The sequence below is a fragment of the Pseudorca crassidens genome, chromosome 5, assembly GCF_039906515.1.
Source record: "Pseudorca crassidens isolate mPseCra1 chromosome 5, mPseCra1.hap1, whole genome shotgun sequence".
NCBI lineage: Eukaryota > Metazoa > Chordata > Mammalia > Artiodactyla > Delphinidae > Pseudorca > Pseudorca crassidens.
This window is the reverse complement of record NC_090300.1, coordinates 25380476-25403041: the sequence shown is the minus strand read 5'-3', so window position 1 is coordinate 25403041 and position 22566 is coordinate 25380476. Positions and strand designations below refer to the sequence as shown.

The window sequence follows — 22566 nt, the reverse complement described above, 5'->3', positions numbered from 1 at the left end:
AGCATGTTTCAATCATTTCTCATTGTAATAATGTCAGTTCTGAAATGTTATTTATCTCTTTTAAGAATATATATTGTAGATAGTTAAACATGAGCATGATTTCCTTTATTCAGAAGTCAAATTCCACACATATTCTTCTCTGTCCTCATACTCTGTGATTGTGTATGGATAATGTGTCAAGAACAGTGATGTGCTGGTTATATATTTGATTGTATATTTATAAAAAGTTTAATAAAGTACCACATTTTCCATACTTATCTTATTTTTTTTTATTGGAATATAGTTGCCTTACACTGTTGTGTCAGTTTCTGTTGTACAGCAAAGTGTTGTACACTTTCTGTTGTACAGCCATATGTATAGATATATCCCCTCTTTTTTGGATTTCCTTCCCATTTAGGTCACCACAGAGTACCGGGTAGAGTTCCCTGTGCTATACAGTAGGTTCTCATTAGCTATCTATTTTATACATAGAATTCATACTTCCTTTTTTGAATCCCTTAGAGGTGGCAAGGAGGGAGGCAGGGAATTTTGTAGGCAAAGTAAGTATGTAACAAGGTGATTCCAAGTTAAACTGAATATTGTTCCTTATGATATTATTTTGATTTTGAGTGAAATTTGAAAAAAATAATATACTAAATAAAATAAGAAATACCTATTTAACTCCAACCAGAAATGATCACTATTAACGCATACCCTGTTCCATTTATATTACACTCCCTTATAATTGGAGTACACCTCAGGTTCATTTCCTTTTCTCCCTGTACAGAGGTGCAATTATTATGAGCCTGATGTTTACCTTTATGATTTTAAAGTTTCATTAGAATATATATGTTTATATATAACACTTACTAGTGTACTGTGAGTTTGTTTTTCTTTTTTCAGTACGCGGGCCTCTCACCGCTGCGGCCTCTCCCGCTGCGGAGCACAGGCTCCGGACGCGCAGGCTCAGCTGCCATGGCTCACGGGCCCAGCCGCTCCGCAGCACGTGGGATCCTCCCAGACCGGGGCACGAACCCGCGTCCCCTGCACCGGCAGGGGGACTCTCAACCACTGCGCCACCAGGGAAGCCCTACTGTGAGTTTTTAATATTCATGTGAATATTATTTCTTCCCACTTATTCTCGTTGAGAGTTACCCACATTGATACTATAGATCCCAGTCTGCTGTATTCTGTCATGTTCCATAATGTATTTATCCAAATGCTATAATGAAAACCCTTCTCTATACTTTAGGTACACATGTGTAAGAGTTTCTAATGAATATATAGAAGGGGAATAACTGGGTTGCAGTGTGTGCACAGTTTCAACCCTGGGGAGACCAGACATCCTCATTTGTTCCCATGAGTGCCACTCTACTATTCTTGTCCATACATCCTGATCGATTTAGCATCTGTCCTGAATTTTTCTTTTTAATGAAGTATTATAATCAATTGAATTGATTAAAAACTAGCATGGATTTGTTAAATGTCCATTTTGTCTAATACCTCCAGCTTTAGTCATGGCTGTACAAAAATGTGAGACAAATGAAATGTTGAGAGTTTAAGTGTCAATAGGGGGTTAAATCTGAAAATTGACTTTATTTTCCTGACCCACTTCAAACAAAACATGGCTAGTACCTCCCTTTCAAGGGTAGCATGCAGTGTTGATGATTGATAAAACAATACGCAGTGGGTCAGCAGTGGCTAGGGACAGCTAACTCCTTCCAATCTTGCATGATGGTGGGGTAAGCGTTGGACACGATTTTTCATCCTGTCCACTTAAATGAAACTGGCAGGCCACCATATGTTGAGGTTGGAGAAAACAAAGGAACTAAGAGCTTAGGTACATGTGAATAATGTGCAGAGAATAGAAGCTGAGCACACAGAGAGTGGTTGCTTGGTCCTGCTAGAGTGGTTTTGTCATCCCTCAGACACCTCCAGCTATGTATTTATTGATCACTTACTTTGAAATAATGCTTCAGCAGTGAGCTTATAAAAGTGTGTTTAATTAAAAAGTAAGTACTGAATTTCCCTCTCAAGAAAGATTATGGCATCCATAAAACCTGTATAATATATCCATTGGTGTTTTCTATCCACTATTGGGCTCATAAAGGTTAACACTGATCTCTTGAAATATAAATCTGAGGACAAAATATTAGCTGGTATTTCAAAAGTTAACAATTACACTAAGAAAACTGCCTGAAGATATCCTTTTCATATGTTTCATTTGTGAATTTGGAGAAAGTATGCAAGCATACCAGTCTGAGAAGCATGGCTTTTCATTTAGATCAAATTACTGCTTTCTTATTTAAATTGTATTCATTTTTTATTCCAGATCTTTTCAGTACTTAACGAAATATGCAGCAAGAGCTGTTAATATGTTAGCTCCATTAGCAGCAGAGAAAAATCACAAACAGTTGAATAATGCCATTTAGATGTTTCATGTAGAAAATTAGATCTAAATATGGTTCAATTGAGCATCCAATTAATGGAACCAAGATAAAGCTTTTGGAAGTTTATTCTGCTAGAAATTAAACATTTGGCAATGTTATGAATGTTTTATAAAATTCAGTTAAAAAGCTAAGCTCTGATGATAACTTTTGGTGGTGACAACACCTTTGGAATCAACTTTGGAAAAGATTGCAGATAATTTTATTAAAAATCAATAATCAACTTTATTATGAGAAGTACATTTTTCAGAAAATAACCAGATATAATTATGACTAACAAACTGCTTTAAGTATATAAATATTTCCCAGAATAATTATACTGTTTGCTATTTTTATTTATTTATTTATGGCTGTATTGGGTCTTTGTTGCTGTGCGCGGACCTTCTCTAGTTGCAGCATGCGGGAGCTACTCTTCTTTGCAGTGCATGGAGTTATCACTGCGGGGGCTTCTCTTGTTGTGGAGCACAGGCTCTAGGGGCGCAGGCTTCAGTAGTTGTGGCTCACAGGCTCTAGAGTGCAGGCTCAGTAGTTGTGGTGCACAGGCTTATTTGCTCCACAGCATGTGGGATCTTCCCAGACCAGGGCTCGAACCAGTGTCCCTTGTATTGGCAGGTGCATTCTTAACCACTGCACCACCAGGGAAGTCCCTTTGCTATTTTTAATGTGTAAATAAGAAATATAAATAAGTTATTTTTCCATTTTGCTTCAATTACAGTTTAAAATTTTTGAAGAATTTCATTTTTGAAAACAATTTTGAACAGAACTATTTATAGGTCCATCAATGTAATAAAAAATAATTTGTCAGTCAGTAAATAAGTATACTAAATATTACAAAATTTTATATGTTTTAGTATACTGTTTTACTTTTAAAAAGTCACAGTTTGATAATATAATTTATAAGTCACCCTAACCTTACTGGATATCATTGAATTACTCTGTGGATTGGTACAACAAATTTATTCCTTGTCAACAGTTGGTATTATTACTTTAAAGTTGCCAAGCAAATGAATGAAAATTGGAACTTCATGTGATTTTAAGTTGCATCTCTTTAGTTACTAATGCATTAGAACATCTTTTCATTTGTAGTGGTCATTAAATTTTCCTCTTTTTATATACCCTCTTTTTTCTATTAGGTTAGATTGTTTATCTTTTTTTCTTGTTTATTTGTAAGAGTTACTTTGATATTTTTTGATATTATTACTTTTTCCATGTATATTTTAATAGTGCTTTTCTGAAGTTTCATAGACATCAAAGGTAAATTTTGGAACATGATCTGAAGGTTTCTAAAAAGCCAACTCAGAAGTCATTCTGAGGCTATAATGCTAACTCTAAATGAATTAAAGTATTTTTGCCATTTCAGCAAAATATATTTTAAAATATTCATTAAAAAGCTCTAAAGCACTAAATTCTATCCTTTTAATAGAGGATACGTTTAACTAGCTTTCAAAAAAATCCCCTCCCCTTACAGAAATAACCTACTTATTAATGTTAATTATGTAGCTCCTGGATGGTCTACTAAATATTTCACAATTGTCTTTTTGGTAATAAATAACCTCTCAACATGCTGTTAAAAATACAGGTTCTTCAAGTCCCATTTCAGAACACAGAGTCAGAATTTCCAAGGAAAATACCTAGAACTCTGGATTTTTAAAAAGACCCAAGTCGTTCTTATTTTGGGAAATTTTGGGAAACTGTGCTCTGACACACTAGCGAAAACAGCAAAAGCAGTGGAAAGCAAGTTAGAGTCAGAAAAGAAAACCTTATCTTCATCCCACCACCCCACCTTCCCAAATCTTCTGCCTTCATTTCCTTTCTCCATCTTGGTAAATAATGCTCCATCTATCCAGCATTTCACAAGGGTCAGAAATCTGTAGGTTTGCAATTTAGCAAAGAATAAGAAAACTATTTCTGAACATTTTCCTTGGGTACATAAAATTTCAGGCTACATACTCATATGTCAGTTAATGCTTATTTCTTGCTGTAAAATAGCAGTATTTAACAGAAATGTTTAACCACTGTGGCAAAATAACCTCTGTAAAAGTTTCACTGCCATTAAAATTATATTGAAAACTTGGAGACTGGCATTTTGAATTTCGTGTATTCATGAACTATGGGAAAGCAGCTTGAGACGACAGAGACTATAATGAGAAGAGTTCTTATCTTTATTAACTTCTAAATTGTTTTGTGTTAAAGTAGATGTGCAGGAATTGGATGAACAGGTAGTTCACTGAAGCGGTAGTTAAAGTTGTGAAGCTTTGGTGACATTGCCCGTGGTAAGATCTCCACAGGAAATTTAGACCTTGGCTCAGCCGGGAGATTTTGAAGAAAGGATATTTCTAATTCTTCACTGATTCTTCTTTTTTTTATTTTTTAACATCTTTATTGGAGTATAATTGCTTTACAATGGTGTGTTAGTTTCTGCTGTATAATAAAGTGAATCAGCTATATGTGTACATATATCCCCATGTCCCCTCGCTCTTGGGCCTCCCTCCCTTCATCCCTATCCCACTCGTCTAGGTGATCACAAAGCATCGAGCTGATCTCCCTTTGCTATGCAGCTGCTTCCCGCTAGCTTTCTGTTTTACATTTGCCGGTGTATTTATGTAAATGCCACTCTCTCACTTTGTCCCAGCTTACCCTTCTCCCTCCCCATGTCCTTAAGTCCATTCTTTACGACTGCATCTTTATTCCTGTCCTGTCCCTAGGTTCATCAGAACGATTTTTTTTTTAGATTCCAAATATATGTGTTAGCATGGTATTTGTTTTTCTCTTTCTGACTTACTTCACCCTGTATGACAGACTCGAGGTCCATCAACCTCACTACAAATAAGTCAATTTCGTTTCTTTTTATGGCTGAGTAATATTCCACTGTACATATGTGCCACATCTTCTTTATCCATTCATCTGTCAGTGGACACTTAGGTTGCTTCCATGTCCTGGCTATTGTAAATAGTGCTGCAGTGAACATTGTGGTGCATGTCTCTTTTTGAATTATGGTTTTCTCAGGGTATATGCCCAGTAGTGAGATTGCTGGGTAATACGGTGGTTCTATTTTTAGTTTTTTAAGGAAACTCCATACTGTTCTCCATAGGGTCTGTGTCAATTCAAATTCCCACCAACAGTGCAAGAGGGTTCCCTTTTCTACACACCTCTCCAGCATTTATTGTTTGTAGATTTTTTGTTGATGGCCATTCTGACCAGTGTGAGGTGATACCTCATTGTGGGTTTGATTTGCATTTCTCTAATCATTAGTGATATTGAACACCCTTTCACGTGTTTATTGGTAATCTGTATATCTTATTTGGAGAAATGTTTATTTAGGTCTTCCGCCCATTTTTAGATTGGGTTTTTTGTTTTTTTGATACTGAGCTACATGAAGTGCTTGTATAATTTGGAGATTAATCCTTTGTGAGTTGCTTCGTTAGCCAATATTTTCTCCCATTCTGAGAGTTGTCTTTTCATCTGGTTTATGGTTTCCTTTGCTGTGCAAAAGCTTTTAAGTTTCATTAGATCCCATTTGTTTATTTTTGTTTTTATTTCCATTTCTTTAGGAGGTGGGTCAAAAAGGATCTTGCTGTGATTTATGTCATAGAGTGTTTTGCCTATGTTTTCCTCTAAGAGTTTTATAGTGTTTGGCCTTACATTTAGGTCTTTAATCCATTTTGAGTTTATTTTTGTGTATGGTTTTAGGGAGTGTTCTAATTCAGTCTTTTACACGTAGCAGTCTAGTTTTCCCAGCACCACTTATTAAAGAGGCTGTCTTTTCTCCATTGTATATTCTTGCCTCCTTTATCAAAAATAAGGTGACCATATGTGCATGGGTTTATCTTTGGGCTTTCTATCCTGTTCCTTGATCTGTATTTCTGTTTTTTGCCATTATCATACTGTCTTGATTACTGTAGCTTTGTAGTATAGTCTGAAGTCAGGGAGTCTGATTCCTCCAGCTCCGTTTTTCGTTCTCAAGATTGCTTTGGCTATTTGTGGTGTTTTGTATTTCCATACAAATTGAAATTTTTTGTTCTAGTTCTGTGAAAAATGCCATTCATAATTTGATAGGGATTGCATTGAATCTGTAGATTACTTTGGCTAGTATAGTCACTTTCACAATGTTGATTCTTCCAATCCAAGAATGTGGCATATCTCTCCATCTGTTTGTATCATTTTTAATTTCTTTCATCAGTGTCTTATCGTTTCCTGCCTACAGGTCTTTTGTCTCCTTAGGAAGGTTTATTCCTAGGTATTTTATTCTTTTTGTTGCAATGGTAAATGAGAGTGTTTCCTTAATTTCTCTTTCAGATTTTTCATCATTAGTGTCTAGGAATGTTAGAGATTTCTGTGCATTAATTTTGTATCCTGCTACTTTACCAAATTCATTGATTAGCTCTAGTAGCTTTCTGGTAGCATCTTTAGGATTCTCTATGTATAGTATGTCATCTGTAAACAGTGACAGTTTTACTTCTTCTTTTCCGATTTGGATTCCTTTTATTTCTTTTTCTTCTCTGATTGCCATGGATAAAACTTCCGAAAGTATTTTGAATAATAGTGGTGAGGGTGGTCAACCTTGTCTTCTTCCTTATCTTAGAGGAAATGGTTTCAGTTTTTCACCATTGAGAACTACGTTGGCAGTGGGCTTGTCGCATATGGCCTTTATTATGTTGAGGTAGGTTCCCACTCTGCCTACTTTCTGGAGAGTTTTTATCATAAATCGTTGTTGAATTTTGCTGAAAGCTTTCTCTGCATCTATTGAGATGATCATATGGTTTTTATCCTTCAATTTGTTAATATGGTGTATCACATTGATTGATTTGCATATATTGAAGAATCCTTGCATTCCTGGGATAAATCCCACTTGAGCATGGTGTATGATCCTTTTTATATGTTGTTGGATTCTGTTTGCTAGTATTTTGTTGAGGATTTTTGCATCTATATTCATCAGTGATATTGGCTTGTAGTTTTCTTTCTTTTGACCTCATTGTCTGGTTTTGGTATATGGGTGATTGTGGCCTTGTAGAATGAGTTTGGGAGTGTTCCTCCCAGTACTATATTTTGGGAGAGTTTGAGAAGGATTGGTGTTAGCTGTTCTCTAAATGTTGGATGGAATTCACCTGTGAAGCCATGGGTCCTGGGCTTTTGTTTGTTGGAAGATTTTTAATCACAGTTTCAATTTCAGTGCTTGTGATTGTTCTGTTCATATTTTCTTTTTCTTCCTGCAATAGTCTTGGGAGGTTGTACTTTCCTAAGAATTTGTCCATTTCTCCCAGGTTGTCCATTTTATTGACATATAGTTGCCTATAGTAGTCTCTCATGATCCTTTGTATTTCTGCAGTGTCAGTTGTTACTTCTCCTTTATCATTTCTAATTCTGTTGATTTGTCTTCTCCCTTTCTTTCTTGAAGAGTCTGCCTAATGGTTTATCAATTTTGTTTGTCTTCTCATAGAAACAGCTTTTAGTTTTATTGATCTTTGCTACTGTTTCCTTCATTTCTTTTTCATTTATTTCTGATCTGATCTTTATGATTTCTTTCCTTCTGCTAACTTGGGGTTTTGTTTTGTTCTTCTTTCTCTAATTGCTTTAGGTGTAAGGTTAGGTTGTTTATTTGAGATTTTTCTTGTTTCTTGAGGTTGGATTGTATTGCCATAAACTTCCCTCTTAGAACTGCTTTTGCTGCATCCCATAGGTTTTGGGTTGTTGTGTTTTCATTGTCATTTGTTTCTAGGTATTTTTTGATTTCCTCTTTGATTTTTTCAGTGATCTCTTGGTTATTTAGTAGTGTGTTGTTTAGGCTCCATGGGTTTGTATTTTTTACAGATTTTTTTCCTGTAATTGATATCTAGTCTCATAGCACTGTGGTTGGAAAAGATACTTGATATGATTTCAATTTTCTTAAATTTACCTAGGCTTGATTTGTGACCCAAGATATGATCTGTCCTGGAGAATGTTCCATGAGCACTGGAAAAGAAAGTGTATTCTGTTGTTTTGGGATGGAATGTCCTATAAATATCAATTAAGTCTATGTGGTCTAATGTGTCTTTTAAAGTCTGTGTTTCCTTCTTTGTTTTTATTTTGGATGATCTGTCCATTGGTGAAAGTGGGGTGTTAAAGTCCCCTACTATTATTGTGTTACTGTCGATTTCCCCTTTTATGGCTGTTAGCATTTGCCTTATGTATTGGGGAGCTCCTATGTTGAGTGCATAAATATTTTCAATTGTTATATGTTCTTCTTGGATTGATCCCTTGATCATTATGTAGTGTCCTTCTTTGTCTCTTGTAAAAGTCTTTATTTTAAAGTCTATTTTGTCTGATATTAGAATTGCTACTTCAGCTTTCTTTTGATTTCCATTTGCATGGAATATCTTTTCCATCCCCTCACTTTAAGGCTATACCTGTCCCTAGGTCTGAAGTGGATCTCTTGTAGACAGCATATATATTGGTCTTGTTTTTGTATCCATTCAGCCAGTCTGTGTCTTTTGGATGGAGCATTTAATCCATTTACATTTAAGGTAATGATCAATATGTATGTTCCTATTAAATTTTTCTTAATTGTTTAGGGTTTGTTATTATAGGTCTTTTCCTTCTCTTTTGTTTCCTGCCTAGAGAAGTTCCTTTAGCATTTGTTGTAAAGCTGTTTTGGTGTTGATGAATCTCTTAACATTTTCTTCTCTGTAAAGGTTTTAATTTCCCCATCAAATCTGAATGAGATCCTTGCTGGGTAGAGTAATCTTGGTTGTAGTTTTTTCCCTTTTATCACTTTAAATATGTCCTGGCAGTCCTTTCTGGCTTGCAGAGTTTTTGCTGAAAGAGCAGCTGTTAACCTTATGGGTACTCCCTTGTTTGTTATTTGTTGCTTTTCCCTTGCTGGTTTTAGTGTTTCTTCTTTGTATTTAATTTTTAATAGTTTGATTAATATGTGTTTTGATGTCTTTCTTCTTGGATTTATCCTGTATGGGACTCTCTGCACTTCCTGGACTTGATTTACTATTTCCTTTCCCATGTTTGGGAAGTTTTCAACTATAATCTCTTGAAATATTTTCTTAGTCCCTTTCTTTTTCTCTTCTTCTTCTGGAGCCCCTATATTTCAAATGTTGGTGTATATAATGTTGTCCCAGAAGTTTCTGAGACTGTCCTCAATTCTTTTCATTCTTTTATCTTCAGTCTGCTCCTCAGTGTTTATTTCTACTATTTTAAATTCCAGATCACTTATCTCTTTTTCTGCCTCAGTTATTCTGCTATTGATTCCTTCTGGAGTACTTTTAATTTCATTTATTGTGTTCTTCATCATCGTTTTTTTGCTCTTTAGTTTTTCTAGGTCCTTGTTAAATGTTTCTTTTATTTTCTCCATTCTGTTTCCAAGATTTTCGACCATGTTTACCATCATTACTCTGAATTCTTTTTCAGGTAGACTGCCTATTTCGTCTTCATTTGTTAGGTCTGGTGGGTTTTTACCTTGCTCCTTCATCTCCTGCATATTTCTCCGTCTTCTCATTTTCCTTAACTTACTGTGTTTGGGGTCTCCTTTTCACAGGTTGCAAGTTTGTAGTTTCTGTTGTTTTTGTTGTCTGCCCCCAGTGGGTAATGTTGGTTCAGTGGGTTGTGTAGGCTTCCTGGTGGAGGGGACTGGTGCCTGTGTTCTAGTGGGTGGGGCTGGATCGTGTCTCTTTGGTGAGCAGGACTGCATCCGGTGGTGTGTTTTGGATTTTCTGTGAAGTTAGTATGACTTTAGGCAGCCTCTCTGCTAGTGAGTGGCATTGTGTTCCTGTCCTGGGGCATCCAGCACTGGAGCTTGGTGACCGTTGGGTGGAACTAAGTCTTAGTGCTGAGATGAAGATCTCTGGGAGAGCTCTTTCCAATTAGTATTTCTTGGGGCTGGGAGGTTTCTGGTGGTTCAATGTCCTGGATTCAGCCCTCCCACCTTGGAGGCTCAGGCCTGACACCCAGCTGGAGCACCAAGACCCTGCGCACCCCACGGATCAGAAGAAAAGGAAGTTAGTAAAAAAAAAATAGAAGAGACAGAACCCTAGGAGAAATGGCAAAAGCAAACCTAAACAGAGAAAAGCACACAAAGAAACACACACATGCACACTCACAGAAAGAGAAAAAAGAAAATAAATTTTAAAAATTAAAAAAAGAAAAGAGAAAAACATTTAAAAAATTAAAAAGAAATTAAAAACAATAAAAGAGGAGAGCCACCAAACCAATAAACAAATCCACCAATGATAGTGAGCACTAAAAACTAAACTAAGATAAACATAAAACCAGAAACAAATTAGACACAGAAAGCAAACCCCAAGTCTACAGTTGCTCCCAAAGCCCACCGCCTCAATTTGGGGAACATTTGTTGTCTATTCAGGTATTCTTCAGAGGCAGCGTTTATCAAGTTGACTGTGGGGATTTAATCCGCTGCTACTGAGGCTGCTGGGAGAGATTTCCCTTTCTCTTCTTTGTTTGCACAGCTACTGCCGTTCAGCTTTCGTTTTGGCCCCATCTCTGTGTGTAGGCCATCCTCAGGAGCCGTTCCCTGCCCTGACAGGAGGGGTTAGACCAGCAGCTGATTAGGGCTCTCTTGCTCATTCAGGTTGGGGAGAGGGAGGGGTACGGTAGTCATAATTGGAATCTGGGGCGAGCCTGCGGCTGGCCAGTGTAACATTACAACAGCCTGAGTCACGGCGTGTTTTCTCCTGGGGAAGTTGTCCCTGGATCATGGGACCCTGGCAGTGGTGGGCTGCACAGGCTCCTGAGGGGGGTGTGGGTAGTGACCTGTGCTTGCACACAGGATTCTTGGTGGCAGCAGTGGTGGAGTTAGTGGTTCATGCCCATCTCTGGGGTCTGAGCTGATAGCCAAGGCTCACATCCGTCTCTGGAGCTCACTTAGGCGGTGCTCTGCCTTCTGTGGGTACACGGGGAAGGAATCCCTCTCTTCACGCACCCCAAAACAATGGTCTCTTGCCTCTTTGTCATGTCCACACTTTTTCCTGGACTCCCTCCCGGCTAGCTGTGGTACACTAGCCCCCTTCAGGCTGTCTTTATGCAGCCAACCCCAGTCCTCTCCCTGGGGTCTGACCACCGAAGCCAGAGCCTCAGTTCCCAGCCCCTACCTGCCCCGGGGAGCAAGCAGGCCATCATCTCAGGTGGGTGAGTGCTGGTTGGCACTGATCCTCTGTGCAGGAATCTCTCTGCTTTGCCCTCTGCATCCCTGTTGCTGCGCTCTCCTTCATGGCTCCAAAGCTTTCCCTCCACCCACCCCATGTCCCCGCCAGTGAAGGGGCTTCCTCGTGTGTGGAAACTTTTCCTCCTTCACAGCTCCCTCCCCAAGGTGTGGGTCCCATTCCTATTCTTTTGTCTCTGTTTTTTCTCTTTTCTTTTGCCCTACCCAGGTACATGGGGATTTTTGTGCCTTTTGGGAAGTCTGAGGTCTTCTGCCAGCATTCAGTAGGTGTTCTGTAGGAGTTGTCCTACATGTAGATGTATTTCTGGTGTATCTGTGGGGAGGAAGGTGATCTCCAGCTCTTACTCCTCCACTGTCTTGAATAAAAAGCTGCCCTTCATTGATTCTTGAGAAAGCTCTTAAGGGGAGACAGCACAGCATTGTGGAAAAAGGCCAATTATGTAGTCAGACAACAGACTTTGAGAAGTTAGCTAACTGTTTTATGTTTCAAATTTCAGGTCTGTGAAATGGGTTAAAAATATCTAGTACCTGAGAGGGTGGTTATAAAAATTATATAAGAAAATAACGTCAGTTGATTATATGTGCCCTGTACTTTTTCCTAAAACAAAGACCCCATTTAACTTAGTTACTCTGTATAGCTTGGCTTGGGTATTTTTAAGAAACACCTCATTGGTGGTGAATAAAAGAATAGTTATTCTGGCAAACTAGGATACTTAGTCCAGCATTGACTTTTCAGAGGTCCAGCTGTTATGTGAAGAAATGACATGACTTGTTAAAAAAAAAGTGGATAATTGTACGTTATTTAGGAGATAGTCATTATTTACTGTGTCGATATAAGTCTCAGGCAGAGCACAGAGCTTGAACTGAAGGGTTGGATGAGAAGGAGTAAGAGCCTTTGGGAAAAGGTTTCCTCAAGGATGAGTTCTCTCAATTTCTAGCTTGAAATACTGCATATATGGTGCTGCTAATTTCTGAACTAGAGGAATACCAGAGGAGGAACGATGTTCTGTGGGTAAAATAAGGGGTTGCATTTTGATATGTAGAGATGTATAGTAGAAAGTTGGATGTGTCCCATCTGGCAGTCAAAGATCTGTCCTGGAGATGTGAATTTGTCAGTGGTCAGCATAGAAGCCCTGAAAATGCCTACACCTAGAAAGCAAAGTGAAGGGGATCCATAATTAAGACCTGAACAACTCCAATATCTAGAGATTTGACAGAGGAGCCAAAAGACATACATATAAAATTTGTGTTAAAATTAATGGGAAAAGACAAACTACTTAGTAAGAGGTATTGAGACAACTAGCTATTAGCTAGCAAATTGGGAAAATAATAATAAATAGAGTATCTTTGATCAAGTATTCAAATGTACGAAAATGAAGCCACTCACATGCTGGACATAAATATATAAAACTAAACTATTTTAATGGCAAGATTTTATAAGCAAACATTAAGTAATTATTTTAAATTCTATTAGCCCATGTTTTCTCTTTCTCCCTTGCTTTTCATCTGTATTTGTATGTCATTTTAACTCACCCGATAGTGACTTCTCTGAGCCCAATTATTTTTCTTTATTTAACCATCCATCTGTTTTTAATATGTGCATCACCTTCTCAGTAGAGAAGAAACACAAAATTTGTGTTGTTATGTTGAAAACTCCTTGCTCATTAGAGTTGGGCTTCCGAAACGTGATTTATTTAGAGATTCTCATCAGACTTTGATTTTTCAGGTTTCTGTGATTGCTTCTCCAAAATAATCAGTGTCTGAAGGTGATGACTACAATAAAAGTAAAATTAGGCAGGCTTTTAAGAAAATTATGTGTAAGAGAATTCAAAGCTCTTAAATTTGAGATCTTAATAGCATTGCTTTCCTCTGAGTCCTCTACTCACTTTTCCTAGAATTTCAATCTTTTTCCCCCCTCAGACAAGATATTACAACTAAGAACATTGTTGAGCTTGAGACTCTTGTCCATAGAAATAGAGATTGCAGAAAAACTTTCAAAAATTAAAATCATTCTGTGAATTATCAACATGGATTTTTGTCAGAACAAAATAGTGAAATAGGTAAGTTTTACCTTGGTGTCCTTGGTTCATCTGCTTCCAGGTGTCCCCTTCTTTCCCTGGGCTTTAAGTGCCTGTGTGTGGTCCATCAGGAATGTATAGAATAACTTTGATAGTAAAGTTGTTTCTGTCTTATAAAGATTTCTTCATTACATGATACATATCTCCATATTTATCTAGGCTGTCTTTTATTGCCTTTTTTTAATTGAAATATAGTTGATTTACAATGTGTTAGAGTCTGGTGTACAGCAGGGTGATTCAATTATACATACATATATATTCTTTTTTATATTGTTTTTTATTATAGGTTGTAGGTTATAGGTCTGGAGCTCCTTTAAGCGGTGCTCTTAATCCCCTCTCCTCGCACACCAGGAATCAAAGAGGCAAGAAAAAGTCTCTTGCCTCTTCGGCAGCTCCAGACTTTCCCGGACTTCCTCCCGGCTAGCTGTGGCGCACTAACCTCCTGGAGGCTGTGTTCACGCCACCAACCCCAGTCGTCTCCCTGGGATCCGACCTCCGAAGCCGGAGCCTTGTCTCCCAGCCCCCGCCCACCCTGGCGGCTGAGCCAGGGCTGGTGAGTGCCAGTCGGCACTGATCCTCCATGGGAGAATCTCTCCGCTTTGCCCTCTGCACCCCTGTTGCTGTGCTCTCCTCCGTGGCTCCAAAGCTCCCCCCGTCCGCCACCCACCGTCTCCGCCCGCGAAGGGGCTTCCTAGTGTGTGGAAACCTTTCCTCCTTCACAGCTCCATCCCACTGCTGCAGGTCCTGTCCCTATTCTTTTGTCTCTGATTTTTCTTTTTTTTTTTGCCCTACCCAGGTACGTGGGGAGTTTCTTGCCTTTTGGGAGGTCTGAGGTCTTCTGCCAGCGTTCAGTTGGTGTTCTGTTCCACATGTAGATGTATTTCTGATGTATTTGTGGGGAGGAAGGTGAGCTCTGCGTCTTACTCTTCTGCCATCTTGAAGCTCCCTTCTCTAATTATTTCTTGATAGTGTAATTACAATTAGTATTTGTTTATTAATCTTGTTTAACTTCACTGAACTCTTATTCATACTACTAATTTATCTTCACTTTCTTTTGGGTTTTCTATGTAAATTATATATTCTGCAAATAATGTTTATTTTGTTTCTTATAACTTTTTACAAAATCTTTTTATGTCATATTTTTTAGGGAGCTTCAAAACAATGTTGAATAGAAATATGATACTAGGAATCTTCATTTTTTACAGTTTTTCACAGAAAGTTCTTAAAGCTTCATCATTAAGGTGATATTTGATATTTTCTGTGAGATTGTGGTAGATATATTAATCTAGTTAAGGAAATGCTCATCTAGTCCTAGTTTGCTAGTGTTATTTATTTTATGTTACAGTCATTCATTTGTTTTATTTTTTAGATTTCATGTTAAGGGATAGCATACAGTATTTGTCTTTCTCTAGTCTGACTTATTTCACTGAGCATAAAACCCTCCAGGTCCATCCATGTTGTTGCAAATGGCAAAAATATTCCATTATATATATATATATGCACCACATCTTTAACCATTCATCTGTTAATGGTCACTTAGGTTATTTCCATATCTTGGCTATTGTAAATAATGCTGCTGTGAACATTGGGGTGTATGTGTCTTTTCAAATTAGGGTTTTTGTTTTTTTCAGATGTATATCAAGAAGTGGAATTGCTGGATCACATGGTAGTTCTATTTTTAGTTTTTTGAGGAAACTCCATACTGTTTCCCACAGTGGCTGCACCAATTTACATTCCCACCAACAGTGCACAAGTGTTCCCTTTTCTCCCCATCCTGGCAACATTTGTTATTTGTGGTCTTTTTGATGATAGTCATTCTGACAAGTGTGAGGTGATATATCATTGTGGTGTTGATTTGCATTTCTGTGATGATAGGTGATGTTGAGCATCTTTTCATGTTCCTGTTGGACATCTCTATGTCTTCTTTGGAAAAAAATGTCTAATTCAGGTCTTTGCCCATTTTTAATTCAGTTGTTTGTTATTTTTGATATTGAGTTTTATCAGTTGTCTATATATTTTGGATATTAACCCCTTATTGGTTATATCATTCATTTGCAAATATTTTCTCACATTCAGTAGGTTCTTTTTGTTTTGTTGATGGTTTCCTTTGCTGTGCAAAAGTTTTTAAGTTTAATTAGGTCCCATTTGTTTATTTCTGCTTTTGTTTTCTTTGCCTTAGGACACAGATCCAAAAAAATATTGCTACAATTTATGTCAAAGGATGTTCTACCTATGATTTCTTGTAGGAATTTTTGGTTTCTGGTCTTAAATTTAGGTCTTTAATCCATTTTGAGTTTATTTTTGTATATGCTGTGAGAAAATGTTCTAATTTTATATGTAGTTGCCCAATTTTCACAGCACCACTTACTAAAGAAACTGTCTTTGCTCCATTGTATATTTTTGCCTCATTGACATAAATTAATTGACCATGAGTGCATGGCTTTATTTCTGGGCTCTCTATTCTGTTCCACTGATCTATGTGGCTGTTTTTGTGCCAGTACCTTACTGTTTTGATTACTGTGACTTTGCAGTATAGTCGGAAGTTAGGGACTGTTATACCTCAACTCTGGATCTGCTCTTCTTTCTCAAGATTTTTTTGGCTTTTCAAGGTCTTTTGTGGTTCCATACAAATTTTAAAATATTTGTTCTAGTTCTGTGAAAAATGCTATCATTTTTTTGATAGGGATTGCATTGAATCTATAGATTGCCGTGGATAGTATAGTCATTTTAACAATATTAATTCTTCCAATCCATGAATACAGTATATCTTTCTATTTATTTGTATCATCCCCATTTTCTTTCATTAGTGTCCTATAGTTTTCCAAGTGTAAGTCTTATCTCCTTAGGTAGGTCTATTCCTATGTATATTATTTTATTTTTTTTAGGTGATTATAAATGGGATTGTTTCCTTAATTTCTTTTTCTGATAGTTCATTGTTAGTATATAGAAATGAAACAGATTTCTGTGTATTAATTTTGTATACTGCAACTTTATTGAATTCACTGATGAGCTCTAGTAGTGGTATCTTTAGGATTTGGTGGTATCTTTAGGATTTTCTATATATAGCATCATGTCATCCACGGTGACAGTTGTATTTCTCCCCTTGCAATTTTGATTCCGTTTTCTTCTCTGATTTCTGTGGTTAGGACTTCCAATACTATGTTAAATAAAAGTGGTGAGAGTGGGCATCCTTGTCTTGTACCTGATCTTAGGGAAAATGCTTTTAGCATTTCAACATTGAGTATGATGTTACCTGTGGGTTTATCATATACGGTCTTTTTTATATTGAGGTATGTTCCCTCTGTACCCAATTTATGGTGAGTTTTTATCAAAAATGGATGTTGAATTTTATCAAAAACTTTGTCTGCATCTATTGAGATGATCATATGGCCTTTACTCTTTTTTTTTTTTTTTTTTCCCAGAGCAGAGGTTCTGGACACGCAGGTCCAGCGGCCATGGCTCACGGGCCCAGCCACTCCGTGGCATGCGGGATCCTCCCGGACCAGGGCACGAACCCGTGTCCCCTGCATTGGCAGGCGGACTCCCAACCACTGCAACACCAGGGAAGCCCCATGGCCTTTACTCTTTAGTTTGTTAGTATGGTGTACTGTATTGATTGATTTGCAGATATTGAACCATTCTTGCATCCCTGGGATAAATCAACTTGATCACAGTATATGATCCCTCTAATCATATATATAAATCTAATCAATATGTATATAATATTATATATATTATATATATAATATTATATATATAATATTATATATATATTTTATATATATATATATAATCTAATCAATCCACAGTATTGTTGGATTCGTTTTGCAAATATTTTGTTTAGGATTTTTGCATCTGCATTCATCACTGATATTGGCCTGTAATTTTGCTTTTCTGTGATATCATTGTTTGGTTTTTGTGTCAAGGTATTGCTGGCCTTGGGCTTCCCTGGTGGTGCAGTGGTTGAGAATCTCCCTGCCAATGCAGGGGACATGGGTTTGAGCCCTGGTGTGGGAAGATCCCACATGCCGTGGAGTAACTAGGCCCGTGAGCCACAACTACTGAGCCTGCGCGTCTGGAGCCTGTGCTCCGCAACAAGAGAGGCCATGATAGTGAGAGGCCTGCTCACTGCAATGAAGAGTGGCCCCCGCTTGCCGCAACTAGAGAAAGCCCTCACACAGAAATGAAGACCCAACACAGCCAAAAATAAATAAAAATTAGAAAAGAAAGTATTGCTGGCCTCATAAAATGAGTTTGGAAGTGTTATTTCCTCTGCAATTTAAGTATGAGTGTTAACTCTTCTTTAAATATTTGGTAGAATTCACCCTGAAGCCATCTGGTCATAGATTCTTGTTTGCTGGGAGTTTTGTTTTGTTTTCTGATTCAATTTTGTTTATGGTAATTAGTCTCTTTATATATTATTTTTCTTCCTGGTTCAGTTTTGGGAGATTGTATATTTCTGGGATTTGTCCCTTTCTTATAGGTTGTCCATTTTATTGGCATATAGTTCTTCATAGTAACCTCTTATGATCATTTGTATTTCTGTGGTGTCAGTTATAACTTCTCCTTTTTCATTTCTGATTTTACTGATTTAGCCCCCCTTCTTTTTTTCTTAATGAGTCTGGCTTATCAATTTTTGTCTTTTCACAAAACCAGCTCTTAGTTTTATTGATCTGTTCTACTGTTTTTTTAGTCTCTGTTCCATTTATTTCTGCTCTAATTTTTATGATTTCTTTCCTTCTACTAAGATTGGGTTTTGTTTATTCTTCTTTTCTAGTTCCTTTAGGTGTAAGGTTAGGTTGTTTATTTGGGATTTTTCTTGCTTGTATTGCTATAAACTTCCCTCTTAGAACGGCTTTTGCTGAGTACCATAGATTTTGGATCTTTGGGTTTTCTTTTTTATTCGTCTCCAGGTATTTTTGGACTTCTTTGATTTCTTCAGTTATCCATTTTTTGTTTAGTAGCATATTGTTTAACATCCATGTGTTTGTGTTTTTTGCAGTTTTTTTTTTTTTTCCTGTAGTTGATTTCTAGTCTCTTGACACTGTGGTCAGGAAAGAAGGTTGGTATGATTTCAGTTTTCTTGAATTTACTTGGGCTTGTTTTGTGGCCTAGCATATAGTCTATCCTGGAGAATGTTTCATATGCACTTGAAAAGAATGTGTATTCTGCTGCTTTTGGATGGAATGTTTTATATACATATACGTATACACACACACACACACACACACACACACACGTATGAATAGAACAGATGAACATATAAGGTAATCTGTTCTAATGTGTCATTTAGAGCCAGTGTTTCCTTATTGATTTTCTGTGTAGATGATCTGTACACTGATGTAAGTGGGGTATTAAAGTCCTATATTATTGTGTTACTGTCAATTTTTCCCATTATGTCTGTTAATATTTGCTTTATGTATGTTGGGTGCATGTATGTTGACACTTGTTATATCTTTTTCTAGGATTGATCCCTTAATCATTATGTAGTGTCCTTCTTTGTCTCTTGTAACAGTCTTTGTTTTAAAGCCTATTTTTGTCTGATATGAGTATTGCTACTTCAGCTTTCTTTTGATTTCCATTTCATAGAAGACTTTCCATACCCTCACTTTCAGGCTGTGTGTGTTTTTAGATATGAATTGAGTCTCTTATAGGCAACAGCATACACACACACACACACACACACACACACACACACACACACACACACAGAGTAAGTCCCCTACATATGAACATATTTCTTTCCAAGAGTGTGTTCATAAGTCCAATTTGTTCGTAAGTCCAACAAAGTTAGCCTAGGTACCCAACTAACACAATTGGCTATATAGTACTGTACTCTAATAGGTTTATAATACTTTTCACACCAATAATACATTAAAAAACAAAGAAAAATAAAGAAAACATTTTTAATGTTACAGCACATTACCTTGAAAAGTACAGTAGTACCAGCTACATCACCGCTGCTTTTACACTTGCTTCCTGACATCCTGGGCTTGAAACAAAGATACTGTACTACTGTACTCTATACAGTATTGTACACTAAAGTACACAAAAGTGCAACCACTTGTAGAGGATGCACACACATGGCAATGTATGCCAATCATGTGAGCTACCTTACATGATTGGACATGTGAACACACATTCGTATCTTTGAAAGTTCACAGCTTGGAGGTTCGAATGTAGGGGACTTACTGTGTGTGTGTGTGTGTGTGTGTGTGTGTGTTTGCATGCGTGCACACGTGTGCACTCACGTACCTCTTTTTTAATCCATTCAGCAACTTTATGTCTTCTTTTAAATTAGCTATCTACTTTATACATATTAATGTATATATGTCAATCCCAATCTCCCAATTCATCCCACTAATCCTCCTACCCCCTGCTTTCACCCCTTGCTGTCCATACGTTTGTTGTCTATATCTGTCTCTATTTCTGCCTTGCAAACTGGTTCATCTGTACCATTTTTCTAGATTCCACATATATGCGTTAATATACAATATTTGTTTTTCTCTTTCTGACTTAATTCACTCTGTATGACAGTCTCTAGGTCCATCCACGTCTCTACAGATGATCCAATTTCATTCCTTTATATGGCTGAGTAATATTCCATTGTATATATGTGCCACATCTTCTTTATCCATTCGTCTGTCGATGGGCATTTAGGTTGCTTCCATGACCTGGCTATTGTAAATAGGGCTGGCTATTGTAAATGAACACTGGGGTGCATGTCTGTTTTAGAATTATGGTTTTCTCTGGGTATATGCCCAGTAGTGGGATTGCTGGGTCATATGTTAATTCTACTTTTAGTTTTTTAAGGTACCTCCATACTGTTCTCTATAGTGGCTGTATCAATTTACATTCCCACCAACAGTGCAAGAGGTTTCCCTTTTCTCCACACCCTCTCCAGCATTTGTTGTTCGTAGATTCTCTGGTGATGGCCATTCTGACTGGTGGGAGGTGATACCTCATTGTAGTTTTAATTTGCATTTCTCTAATACTTAGTGATGTTGAGCAGCTTTTCGTGTGCCTCTTGGCCACATGTATGTCTTCTTTGGAGAAACGTCTATTGAGGTCTTCTGCCCATGTTTTCATTGGGTTGTTTGTTTTTTTTAATATTGAGCTGCATGAGCTGTTTATATATTTTGGAGGTTAATCCTTTGTCTGTTGATTCATTTGCAAATATTTTCTCCCATTCTGAGGGTTGTCCTTTTGTCTTGTTTATGGTTTCCTTTGCTGTGCAAAAGCTTTTAAGTTTCATTAGGTCCCATTTGTTTATTTTTATTTTTATCTCCATTACTCTAGGAGGTGGCTCAAAAAAGATCTTGCTGTGATTTATGTCAAAGAGTGTTCTTCCTTTGTTTTCCTCTAAGAGTTTTATAGTGTCTGGTCTTACATTTAGGTCTTTAATCCATTTTGAGTTTATTTTTGTGTATGGTGTTAGGGAGTGTTCTAATTTCATTCTTTTTACATGTAGCTGTCCAGTTTTCCCAGCACCACTTATTGAAGAGACTGCTTTTTCTCCATTGTATATCCTTGCTTCCTTTGTCATAGATTAATTGTAAGTTTGTGTATTTATCTCTGGGCTTCCTACCCTGTTCCATTGATCTATATCTCTGTTTTTGTGCCAGTAGCATATTGTCTTGATTATTGTAGCTTTGTAGTGAAGTCTGAAGTCACGGAATCTGATTCCTCCAGCTCAGTTTTTTTTCCCTCAAGGTTGCTTTGGCTATTTGGGGTCTTTTGTGTCTCCATACAAATTTTAAGATTTTTTTGTTCTAGTTCTGAAAAAAATCCCATTGGTAATTTTATAGGGATTGCACTGAATTTGTAGATTGCTTTGGGTAGTATAGTCATATTCACAGTATTGATTCTTCCAATCCAGAGCATGGTATATCTCTCCATATGTTTGTGTCACCTTTGATTTCTTTCATCAGTGTCTTATAGTTTTCTGAATTCAGGTCTTTTACATCCTTAGGTAGGTTTATTCCTAGGTATTTCATTCTTTTTGTTGCAGTGGTGTATGGGATTATTTCTTTAATTTCTCTTTCGGATCTTTTGTTGTTAGTGTATAGGAATGCAAGAGGTTTCTGTGCATTAATTTTTTAACCTGCAACATTACCAAATTCATTGATAAGCTCTAGTAGTTTTCTGGCAGCATCTTTAGGATTCTCTATGTATAATATCATGTCATCTGCAAACAGTGACAGTTTTACTTCTTCTTTTCCGATTTGGATTCCTTTTATTTCTTTTACTTCCCTGATTGCTGTGGCTGAGACTTCCAAAACTATGTTGAATAATAGTGATGAGAGTGAACCTCCTTGTCTTGTTCTTGATCTTAGAGGAAATGGTTTCAGTTTTTACCACAGTTCTTCAACATTGAGAACGATGTTGGCTGTGGGTTTGTCATATATGGCCTTTTTTATGTTGAGGTAGTTTCCCTCTGTGCCTACTTTCTGGAGAGTTTTTATCATAAATGGATGTTGAATTTTGTCAAAAGCTTTTTCTGCATCTATTGAGATGATCATATGGTTTTTCTTTTTCAGTTTCTTAATGTGGTGGATCACATTGATTGATTTGTGTATATTGAAGAATCCTTGCATCCCTAGGATAAATCACACTTGATCATGGTGTATGATCTTTTTAATTTGTTGTTGGATTCTGTTTGCTAGTATTTTGTTGAGGATCTTTGAATCTATATTCATCAGTGATATTGGTCTGTAATTTTCTTTTTTTGTAGTATCTTTGTCTGTTTTTGTTGTCAGGGTGATGGTGACCTTGCAGAATGAGTTTGGGAGTGTTCCTTCCTCTACAGCTTTTTGGAAGAGTTTGAGAATGATTGGTGTTAGCTTTTCTCTAAATGTTGGATAGAATTCACCTCTGAAGCCATCTGGTCCTGGACGTT

The 22566-nt window shown here is 37.1% G+C and overlaps 1 long non-coding RNA gene across 3 annotated transcripts in view; it reads left to right on the top strand.

Annotated features, from left to right (window-relative positions):
- Positions 1–22566, top strand: part of LOC137224728 (uncharacterized) — a 398425-nt gene that overhangs the window by 45961 nt on the left and 329898 nt on the right. The window contains exon 2 of one of the 3 annotated variants that reach the window (XR_010943479.1): positions 883–1074. The exons of the other annotated variants lie outside the window; for them this stretch is intronic. This is a non-coding gene — a long non-coding RNA (uncharacterized lncRNA). The remainder of the gene's footprint in view (positions 1–882; positions 1075–22566) is intronic. 3 annotated transcript variants of the gene reach the window in all.